This window comes from Aotus nancymaae, unplaced genomic scaffold (assembly GCF_030222135.1).
Source record: "Aotus nancymaae isolate 86718 unplaced genomic scaffold, 86718_ANA_hifiasm-v0.15.2.pri h1tg000016l, whole genome shotgun sequence".
NCBI lineage: Eukaryota > Metazoa > Chordata > Mammalia > Primates > Aotidae > Aotus > Aotus nancymaae.
In genome coordinates, this window is record NW_026988428.1 from 76,054,158 (window position 1) to 76,065,034 (window position 10,877).

Consider the following 10,877-nt stretch of genomic DNA (forward strand, 5'->3'; position numbering starts at 1 on the left):
CATGCCTGTAATCCCAGCACTTTGGGAGCCGAGGTAGACGGATCACTTGAGGCCAGGAGTTCCAGACCAGCTTGACCAAAATGGTGAAACACCATCTCTAGTAAAATACAAAATTAGCCAGGTGTGGTGGCGCATGCCTGTAATCCCAGCTACTCAGGAGGCTGAGGCAGGAGAATCACTTGAACCTGGGAGGCAGAGGTTGCAGGTAAGCTGAGATCTCGCCATTGCACTTCAGCCTGGGCAACAAGAGGGAAACTCTACCTCAATCAATCAGTCAATCAATCAATTTAGCCAGGTGTGGTGGCTCGGGCAGAGATTGTGCCACTGCACTCGAGCCTGCAACAGAGCAAGACTCTTTCTCAACCAAAAAAAAAAAAAAAGAAAAAGAAAAAAAAACGTAAATTACAGAGAAGTGTAATGAAAAATATACAAATCACCTTATTCAACAGTTACCTTGAGAGACAAAATTTTTTATTGTTTTATCCTTTGGTGGATATTTTTTCTCTTTTTTCAGTAGCTTTATTGAGGCATAATTAACAAAAAGAAATTATATAATTCAAGGTATACAATATGAATATTTGATATACATATACATTGTGAAATGATTACCAAAATTAAATTAACACATCCTTCCCCACCCATAGTTACTATTTTCCTTTGGTGGTTTTTTTTTTTTTTGAGACAATTTCACGCCTGGCCTTTGGTGGTATTTTGATTGAGGTTTTTTTTGTTTTTTGTTTTTTGTTTTTTTGAGATGGAGTCTTGCTCTGTCTCCCATGCTGGAGGGCAGTGGTGCGATCTCGGCTCACTTGAAGACCTCCGCCTCCCAGATTCAAGAGATTCTCCTGCCTCAGCCTCCCGAGTAGCTGGGACTACAGGTGTGGGCCACCACGTCTTGACTTTTTCTTTTTAGACCACATGCATTTGTTATTTTAATACTACTAATAAAATGTATAAATACATGGAAAACACTAAACACATTTACATAACTGTTCTTTTTATGAGAAGATTTGCCTCTAAAAAAAGGATTTGCATATTTTAGATGATCAGATGGCCAGTGAGAGCTCTTCAAGGCTTGAACCACACATTTTACAGGATACAGTGGTTGCTAATTTTTTTTTTTTTTTTTTTGAAACTGAGTCTCGCTCTGTCACCAGGCACCAGGCTGGAGTGCAGTGGCGCAAGTGTGGCTCACTGCAACCTCTGTCTCCCAGGTTCAGGCAATTCTCCTGCCTCAGCCTCCCAAGTAGCTGGGACTACGGGTGCGCACTACCACGCCCAGCTAATTTTTGTATTTTTTAGTAGAGATGGGGTTTCACCATGTTGGCCAGGGTGGTCTCAATCTCTTGACCTCGTGATCCACCCGCCTTGGCCTCCCAAAGTGCTGGGATTACAGGTGTGAGCCACCGCACCTGGCCTGCCGTTGCTAATCTTTATATGCATCTTGTCCTATCATTTCAACATATAGTTGTAACACATTTTTCTTTTAATATAGCTAAGCTATTTAATTTCTTTAAAAAATATATTGCTACCATAACACTGTAAAAATAAAAAAAATATTGCTACCATAACATAACATCTAAAGATGACCTCTGGGGACATTTGGATATATCTTTTCTAGTTTAAAGGTTTGAACTTGAAGATGATTGGAATAAAAGTGGGACTTTAGGTGGCTTACTCTGACCAAAGCAAATTAGAAAGATGCAAGGAAGGAGATTATAGAAAAAGGAAGACCATATTGGACTATGGTAGCAATTCAGGCATAGGTCAAAAGCAGGCAAGACTGGTACAGTGACAATAGACATGGAAAGAAAGCAACAAACACAAGAAATAATACAGAGGGAGAAATGACAGGACTCAGTGACTCACAAACTATGGAAGGTGAAGGAGATGAGTAATGAAAGGTGATGCTAAGTTGTCACCTTTGGCAATTTACATAAGCTTCAGTTTCCTCATCTATAAAATGGGGTTAATAATTGTACTTTCCTCATGGGGTTGTTGGGAGGAGTAAATGGATGACATCTAAAATACCACAAAAACTGGAATGCATTCTTAGCCAATAGTAGCTGTCATCGTTTTTATAGATGTTGAATCTACATGGCTGGGTTTAAGAATAATGAAACTTTTAAAAGAAATAGGAAAGTCGGAGAAAGGTCTGATTGAGGTGGAGAGGTAGAGTTGAGCTATATTTTAGACATGTCAAATTTGGGTTATGGTGGACAGTCCATTAAAAATGTTTAGCAAGAAGCCACCACTGACAGTGATGTTTGACAATGGGTGCATTTTAGGAAGACTTCATGTTCATGAGAAGCAGACACCTGGAGGGTGGATATCACTGCACAATATTGTCCTTGGGAGGCCAAGGCAGGCAGATCCCTTCAGGTCAGGAGTTCAAGACCAGCCTGGCCAACATAGCGAAATCCTATCTCTACTAAAAATACAAAAAAATTAGCCAAGCGTGGTGGCAGGCGCCTGTACTCCCAGCTATGCAGGAGGCTGAGGCAGGAGAATCAATTGAACCCAGGATGCAGAGGTTGCAGTGAGCTGAGATCATGCCTCTTGACTCCAGCCTAGGCAACAGAACGAGACTCCGACAGAGTAAGACTCCATCTCAAAAATAAAATAAAATAAAATAAACCTTTAACGAAACAGAAGATGTGGGCTGGGTGCAGGGGGCGCCTGTAATCCCAGCACTTTGGGAGGCCGAGGCAGGCGATCACCTGAGGTCAGGAGTTCAAGACCAGCCTGGCCAATATGGTGAAACCTCCTCTCTAGTAAAAATACAAAAAAATTAGTCGGAAGTGGTGGCTGGTGCCTGTAATCCCAGTTATTCAGGAGATTAAGGCAGAGGAATCACTTGAACCTGAGAGGCAGAGGTTGCAGTGACCCGAGATTGCGCCATTGCACTCCAGCCTGGACAAGAGTGAAACTCCATCTCAAAAAAACAAAAACAAAAAATAAAACATAAGATGTTATATAAATACCAAGGTTTTGTTTGTTTTGTTTTAAACAGGGTCTCACTCTGTTGCCCAGGCTGGAATGCAGTGGCACTGTCACAGCTCACTGCAGCCTCAACCTCTCCCAGCCTCATGTGATCCTCTCACTTCAACCTCCTGAGTAGCTGGGACCACCGGCACATGCCACCACACCTCGCTAATTTTTGTACTTTTTGTAGAGACAGGGTTTTCATCATATTGCCCAGGTTAGTCTCAAACTCCTGGGCTCAAGCAATCTGCCTGCCTCAGTCTCCCAAAGTGCTGAGCCACCGCACCTGGCCATAAATACCAAGTATTGCTATTAATCTTGTCTCTCCTTGAAATTAATAGCTATGTTTATATTTCCTCTCCATTCTTTATGGTGTCAAACCTGAGAGGCACTCTCTGCTAACTGCTGATCGCTGTGCCCCCACAACTTTGGTTTTCAGCCTCTCCCCATGGCTCAGTCCCTTTTGGAACTCTATAACCCATGATTATGAAATTCCAGAATGCCAAACAACATCTTTGGAGGAAGATGGCCTGTTAGTCTTTGGAGAGACCTTCTGTATTAGTTTTCCATCGCTGCTTAAACAAATTATCACAAATTTAGTGGCTGAAAACAACACAAATGTATTGTCTCACGGTTCTGTAATTCAGAAGTAAAAATGATCTCCCTAATAAAATCAAGGTGTCTGCAGGGCTGCATTCTTTTCTGGAGGCTCTAGGGGATAATCCATTCCCTCGCCCTTTTAAGTTTCTAGAGGCCACTTGCATTCCTCGGCTCATGGCCTTCTTCCTCCATCTTCAAAACCAGCAATAGCTGCCTGAGTTCTCAACTCATCAACCAACTCTCTGGTTGACTTCTGCCTCCCTCATCTCCTAGTAAAGACCCTTGTGATTACATTGGGTTCACCTGGATAACCCAAAATGCTCTCCCTATGTTAAGATCTGCTAACTAGCAGCCTCAATTCCCTTCACAACTTTATCTCCCTTGCCATGTAATGTAACATAGGACAGGTTTTGAGGCTTATGATGTGAACATTTTGGGAGACCATAATTTTGTCTACCATACCTTCCATCAAGAGAACTCCAGGGAAACTTGCCCCTGCTTTTGTCTCTCTGTCTTGCAGGACCTAACTGAGCCTCTAACTCATGAACCATTTATCACAATCTGATAATTGTAATAATCACAATTGGGAGGCCTTTCATGATAATATTTTTCTTCTGGTCTAATTGTGATTCTGTTCCATGCTTAAAGATCTATTTGTAACTAAATACAATGACTGTTAACTAAAAATTCTTAAAGAAAGAATGGTCTCAGGAAATCCTTTCTAGTATGGGGGAAAAAAGGTGTATCATCAGCCATTCACTTTTATAAATGATATGAATGTCCATTTCTTTTTTTCCTCAAGTCAGAGTCTCACTCTTCTGTCACCCAGGCTGGAGTGCAGTGGCCCAATCACAGCTCATAGTAGCCCCAACCTTCCAGGCTCTAGCAATCCTCCTACTTCAGCCTCCTGAGTAGCTGGGACTACAGGCACATACCACCATGTCCAGCTAATTTTCTTTCTTTTTTTTTTTCTTTTGCTAATTTTCTTTCCTTTCTTTCTTTCTTTTTTTTTTTTTTTGTAAAGACAGGGTCTTGCTATGTTGTTCAAGCTAGTCTCAAACTCCTGGGCTCAAGTGATCCTCCCGCCTCAGCCTCTCAAAGTGCTAGGATTACAGGCATAAGCCACCATGCCTGACTGAATGTCTGTTTTATTTCTGAAACTAAACCACATGACTGTCACCAATATGTTTCTATTTTTTTTTTTAGCTGGGTATACTTCTAATACCTGTAGTCCCAGCTGTTCAGGAGGCTGAGGTGGGAGGATCTCACTTGAGCCCAGGAGTTTGAGGCTGCAGTGAGCCATGGTTGTGCCATTGACTGCATGACAGAGTGAGACCCTGTCTAAAAAAAAAAGTTTCTGTTTTTTAACAGAACCCCAACAGCGGTGTTATCATTTTAGATCCAATTGATGATTAATGGACAACAGAGTATGTCTTAAGAAAGACAGATGAAAAATATCAGGTTGCAAAGCAAAGCACGTAAATATACCAAAGCCAGACTTTTTTTATTTTTTTAAGGGTTAAAAAGCCCTGAGTACTATTTTAGGAGTACCGAAAGTTCAAACATTATAGTTGGAAATGGGTAAAACCTCAGTGCCTTTGAATTTTACTCTGAAATTTAGTATTTCTATTTTTTAAGTTCTTTTATCTCAAAGTGTATAAATGTGCTCAAAATAACTATGTCCAACTCTCCATAGATTTGTACATATTTATTTTGAGCATTAAAAATTTTGTTAAAAATTTCAGCATTAAAAAATTTGTTAATGGTTGATCCTAATTTTCTAGTGGGTAGGTAGCTTTAGTACCAGACTGAAAGAAAACAGCTTGAAAAACAGGAAAGGCAGCCAGGTGCGGTGGCTCACGCCTGTAATCCCAGCACTTTGAGAAGCCAAGGCAGGCAGATCACAAGGTCAGAAGATTGAGACCATCCTGGCCAACATGGTGAAACCCCATCTCTACTAAAAATACAAAAATTAGCTGGGCATGGTGGCACACTCCTGTGGTCCCAGCTACTTGGGAGACTGAGGCAGGAGAATTGCTCAAGCCTGGGAGGCAGAGGTTTCAGTGAGCTGAGATCACGACAATGCACTCCAGCCTGACGACAGAGCAAGACTCCGTCCCGAAAAAACAAAACAAAACAAAAAAACAGGAGAGGCTAGCACTAAATTGTTTTCTGACTTTGGGCAGGAGACTCAACAGAAGGAAAGTAGAGAGCCCAACAGGTACTGAGCATCTATTATTGCCAAGCACTGTTTGCATACATTATTTCACTCAATTTTTACATTTCCTGTGGATTGGCATTGTTTCACTTTAAAGATGAGGAAATTGAGTCAGAGACGTTAACAGCCTCTCCCATAATCAGACAGCTAAAGTGTAACAACACTGGGATTTGAGTCTAATTCTGCCTAACTCCAAAGCCCATGCACACGCTTTCCACCACCCTCAGCTGCTCTTGCCTTGTTTCCTCATCTACAGAACTAGGGAATTCAGTCAGATAATCTCTGATGCCCGCCAAATTCTACCTGCATGGCCTTTGTGGTTGGGAGGAGAAAGGGGAATCAGGGCAGGGTCTCCCACACTGTGCTGGGCTGTCTTCTCCTGAGTGGAAAAGCACTGAAACCACATGTCCCACCAGTGCTGTACTGACTCCCTGTCCTGTGAAAGGAGGTGGCTTCTGCTGCTGGCAACACAAATGACGCTGGGACTCCCAGGCCCACAGCCCTCAAAAGGAAGCGAGTCTTCTCATTCTCCTTTTCAGGGCCACTTTTTATAAATTTACATTTCCAAAATCAAATTCGTCAACACTTACTGTTGAGACTTTACTGCGCCTGACACTGAGTTAAATTGTATTGTGAGGCTCTATAGGCAACTGCAAGGAAGTGTAAGACACGGTCTGTATTCTCAGGAACTGACAACTAGCTGAAAGAACACAACACACAAAGCATTTTTTTAAAGGACAGTGTATAATGCAGGACTGAATTGTGTAGTCCAGATAATATGTACTGCAGGGGTGCAGAGAAATGGAAGTTCAATGGAAGCTAAATACCCGTGAGAACTGGAGCGGAGACCGAGTTATTCACCTTGCATTCTTCACTAGTCTTTCTTGGCCTTCTCTCTAATTTCGAAATCCTGGTGTGACTCTTTCACATAGTTCAAACATTCTCTGCTTTGCAGGCTGCAGTGGTGTCCTTCATATCACGTCATCTGAATGCCACTTCATCTTTATTGGCATGTTTGGGAGGAATAAAACCCCAATGGTATGCAAACACCGTCATGGAGACTTGCTTCAAGCCACGGGAAGTTTCATGCAAAACCAGTTTCTCAATAGGGCAAATGTTGTGTAAAAGTGCAAGAAGTTTGAGAAACTAGTTAAAGGCACAGCCTGTCACAGCATGAATGAGATTTGAATGGGGACACTTTGCTGTCTGTGTCAGGGATGGTCTGATGGTCTGCTTCCAGCCCCTCACCTTAAGGGCCCCTGTGCTTAAGCACTTCTCTGACACCATGGCCCAGAGGACAGAGGACCTTGTCCAATGTAGCAGGAACTTCTCACTCCCAAACCCTCTGCCCACCCTCATAGGCCACTTTTTTGATACGAGGCTGCAGACCTGAAAAATTATTCTAGAATGCTGGATCTAATAGATTTAATAGTCACAATATATTTACTGCATGTTCTGAAACAAGGCTGGACTAAGAAATGTTTTCATTTTAGTTGAAAACACAAAATGAATATACAGGAAACAGTAGCTAAGTGTACCTGACAAATGAATGGCATCAAGTGCTAAATTGAGGGTAATTGGTTCAGAAAAATGAGACATTGATAAGTACAGAAGTAATGAGGGAAAGTGTCACCAAGTCAAGGTTTAGGAGAGACCTTAATGAATGGAAAAAATCTGGATTGGCAGGAAAGAGAAATTATGACATTCTAGAAATGATATAGCACCTAGTATTTCGTGTGATGAATTATAAATTACAGTAGGAAACCATTATCAAAGGCAGGAAAAGTGAAAGATATATTCATGGAAAACCAAGGCAGTCAGCCTGTCTGGAGGAAGCGTGGCATAAGAATGTACACAGCAAAAATTAGTGGGAAGTAAGATCATCTGAATAAGATGAATTCATCAACACACTTAGGCCAGGTGCAGTGGCTCACGCCTATAATCCCAGCATTTTGGGAGGTGGAGGTGGGTGGATCGCTTGAGCCAAAAAAATCAAGACTAACTTGAGAAACATGGTGAGACCCCTTCTCTACAAAAAATACCAAAACATGTATACATACTGGGGTGTGGAGGTGTGGCCCTTTAGTCCCAGCTACTTGGGAGGCTGAGGTGGAAGGATACTTGAGCCTGGGAGGTCGAGGCTCAGTGAACCACAATCATTGCACACTAGTGTGGGTGACAGAGTGAAAAATTGTCTCACACAAACAAAATTAGCAAACATATATCAAGTGCTGATTATACTAGGTCTCTTGCTGCATAATTATAATAGTTCACATCTATTAAAGCTTATAATGCGCTTTGCACTATGTTGAGCGCTTTACATGTATTATCTTAATTGTCACTACAGACCTATGAGGTATATGCTACCTCATAGCTAGTGTATCCATTTTACAGATGAAAGTGATGGAACCCAGTGAGGCTAAGGAACTTGCTTCAGGTCACATAGTTACTGAGTGGGAAAGCCTGGTATTGAACCAAGTAAGTCAGCCCAAACACAGGTTCTAAGCACAATGCTAAACCACCTCCACACATATTACTATACTCTCATAAACTTCCCTGTGGCATAGGTATTATCATCCCAGTTTTGCAAATGGGGATTCAAGGTTTCAAGAGTCAGTGAATTGCCCAAGGTCATTCTGCTGACTACAGGGCTAGCATTGAAAGCAGATCCACTAAATCCAAGTCCATTAAACTTCCCAGTATAATAATATAGCCACCTGGCAGAAATATTGTTTAGTATGGGATCAGACCAGAGGAAATTTTGACAGCAAAGAAGAGCAAGAAGTCTATATGAATGAGAGGGGGTGGAGCAGCAAAAAAAAAAAAAAAAAAGAAAAGAAAAAAAAAGAAGTCTATATGAATACAGAAGAACTTCAGGGTTTTGAATAGACATGATTTGATTAATGAAGGTAGTCCTAGGTCTGACCTCAGTGTTTCAAAGGGAATTGAATCAGGGAAAGAGTAGACATGAACACTAGATGATATTAGAGGAAGTAAGGACCTAGAAATGGGCATAGGAGAGCTGGAAGGGCAGAAACAAGATCAATATTTGAAGGAAAACCTGATTGTTCTAGGGGCTGAATAGCTGAGAGTGATGAAAGAGGAGACGAAATCAAAGAGGAATTTGCTTCTCTATAGTTAAATAAATTCATGGACTATTGACAGGGACTGATAGTTTATATGAGCAGCTGGTTTGTGGCAAAAAAAAAAAAAAAAGAAGAAGAAGAAGACTGTTTTTGGACATGTTGCAATCTGCTTGGCAGAACAATGACCTGCACATTCCAGAGGAAATGGCCAGTAGCTAATCAGGGAAATGGGATTGGAGCTCAGGTAGAGAGCAGAAGCTGTCAATCATATCTGACAAATAAGCTCTGCAAGGACCACTGAAGGGGCAGACAAATCACATCCTAAGAAAAGTAGGGCTTTTTAAAATAGTCAGAATGAGCCAGGAGTCAACAGAGAACCAAAATACACCATAATGAAAGAGATCAGGCCCCAGGGCAAGCCACAGGTCAAGATGAAAGGTTAGAAACAATGCAGAGATAAAAATTAAAGGGACACAGCAGCAAATCTGATCTCATCAGTATCAAGGATAAATGACCACAGAATAATTTCCTGTCCTGTTTCTGGTATTTTGGGGTATTCCCCTATTGCAGGAGCCAAATCCATTTAACTGGATGAAACCTTCAAAATGACCCTGCAGAACAACCAGGAATCTTCCTAGCAGGGAGTACACAGTCTACATCAGCACAGGGAGAGAATGGAAGTTATCAAAAAGGTCCTCTCCACTGAATTGTACACTTTAAAATGCCTAAAAGAGTAAATGACATTTATGTAGATTTTACCAAAATCTAAAAGGGAGTCTATCTCTTGAAAATTTAAACATGTCTGGATTCCCCCAAAATCTCCAAAAAGTCACCTAATTTCCATCTCCTGGACTTCCCCTGTTTGTTAAAGATCTTGGTATTCTTGCTCAAGTTGGTGGCTATGGTGCTAAAGGGATGAAGGTGCTTGCAAAACCATGGAGGCTGCAGCTACCTGGTGCCCATGTCCCTTCCAATCTGGGAAGGAAATGGGATAGTCAGTTGTGGTCAGTTTGCTGTGGAAACCTCTCTTCTAGCCTTTCTGCTCCCTCTGTCCTTTTGTCAGAACTTTGAGAACATGATATATTGGCAACAGCCCCACCCTCTGTGACCTCTTCTGCTTGACCCAATTAAGAAAATGAGTCATAGAGCAACTCAGTCAACACCTGGAAGAGAATTACCTGAGACAGGAACCTGGGAGTCCTGTAATTTCAGTTCTTGCTCACTGCCCTGTGTGTATGCCCTTAGAGTTCTAGGATCCTTTTTCTGACTTTACAGAGATCACCTCCAAGCCTATATGCAATTCCTTTCCTGATCAATATATAATTGATACATGTTCTTAGGTCAGGGGGCCTCCACAAACCAAGGCAATCCAAAGGCGCTCAGCTCCTATGCTCTCGGAAGTAGCAAGGTGGGGTTCCTCTTTATCTTGTAAGTGAGGAAACAGGGACCCAGGATCATTCAGTGGCTTGCCCACAGGCATACACCTCGCTAATTGCAGGAGGAGAAGGGGATGCAGGCCTTCTGATCCACTCTCCAAATCTCTGTTAGCTAGATAAAGATCCCAGCTGAAATATTTGGAATTCTATTTTTCCTGAAGCTTTTCTTTTCCCCAGATTTAGTCTCTTTTACTGCCTTTTTCTCAAAACATGTTGAAAATGCTTGGAAATGCCAATTAGAGGTTCTAAAACAGAATGATAACCGCGCTGATCAAGTGGGGAAGCTCACTGGTTACCCACAAAACCATCACAGACCGCCTATTATGCTGTGGCTAAAACTCGGATCCATGCCCTCCCGCAGCCTCGTAGGGCAGAGCACTCTAGTCCTTCCTGTCATTGCCCCATGTTGGCCTTGATATCTGCCTCTGTCTGAAATCCTTGATTACCAACGTCAACAGGCAGTTGGCCGGCTTAGGAGGGGCCCTCCAAGGCTTTGGCAAGACAGAAGAATGACAGTACAGCTCATCATAAATGTATTTATCAGGCAAACTT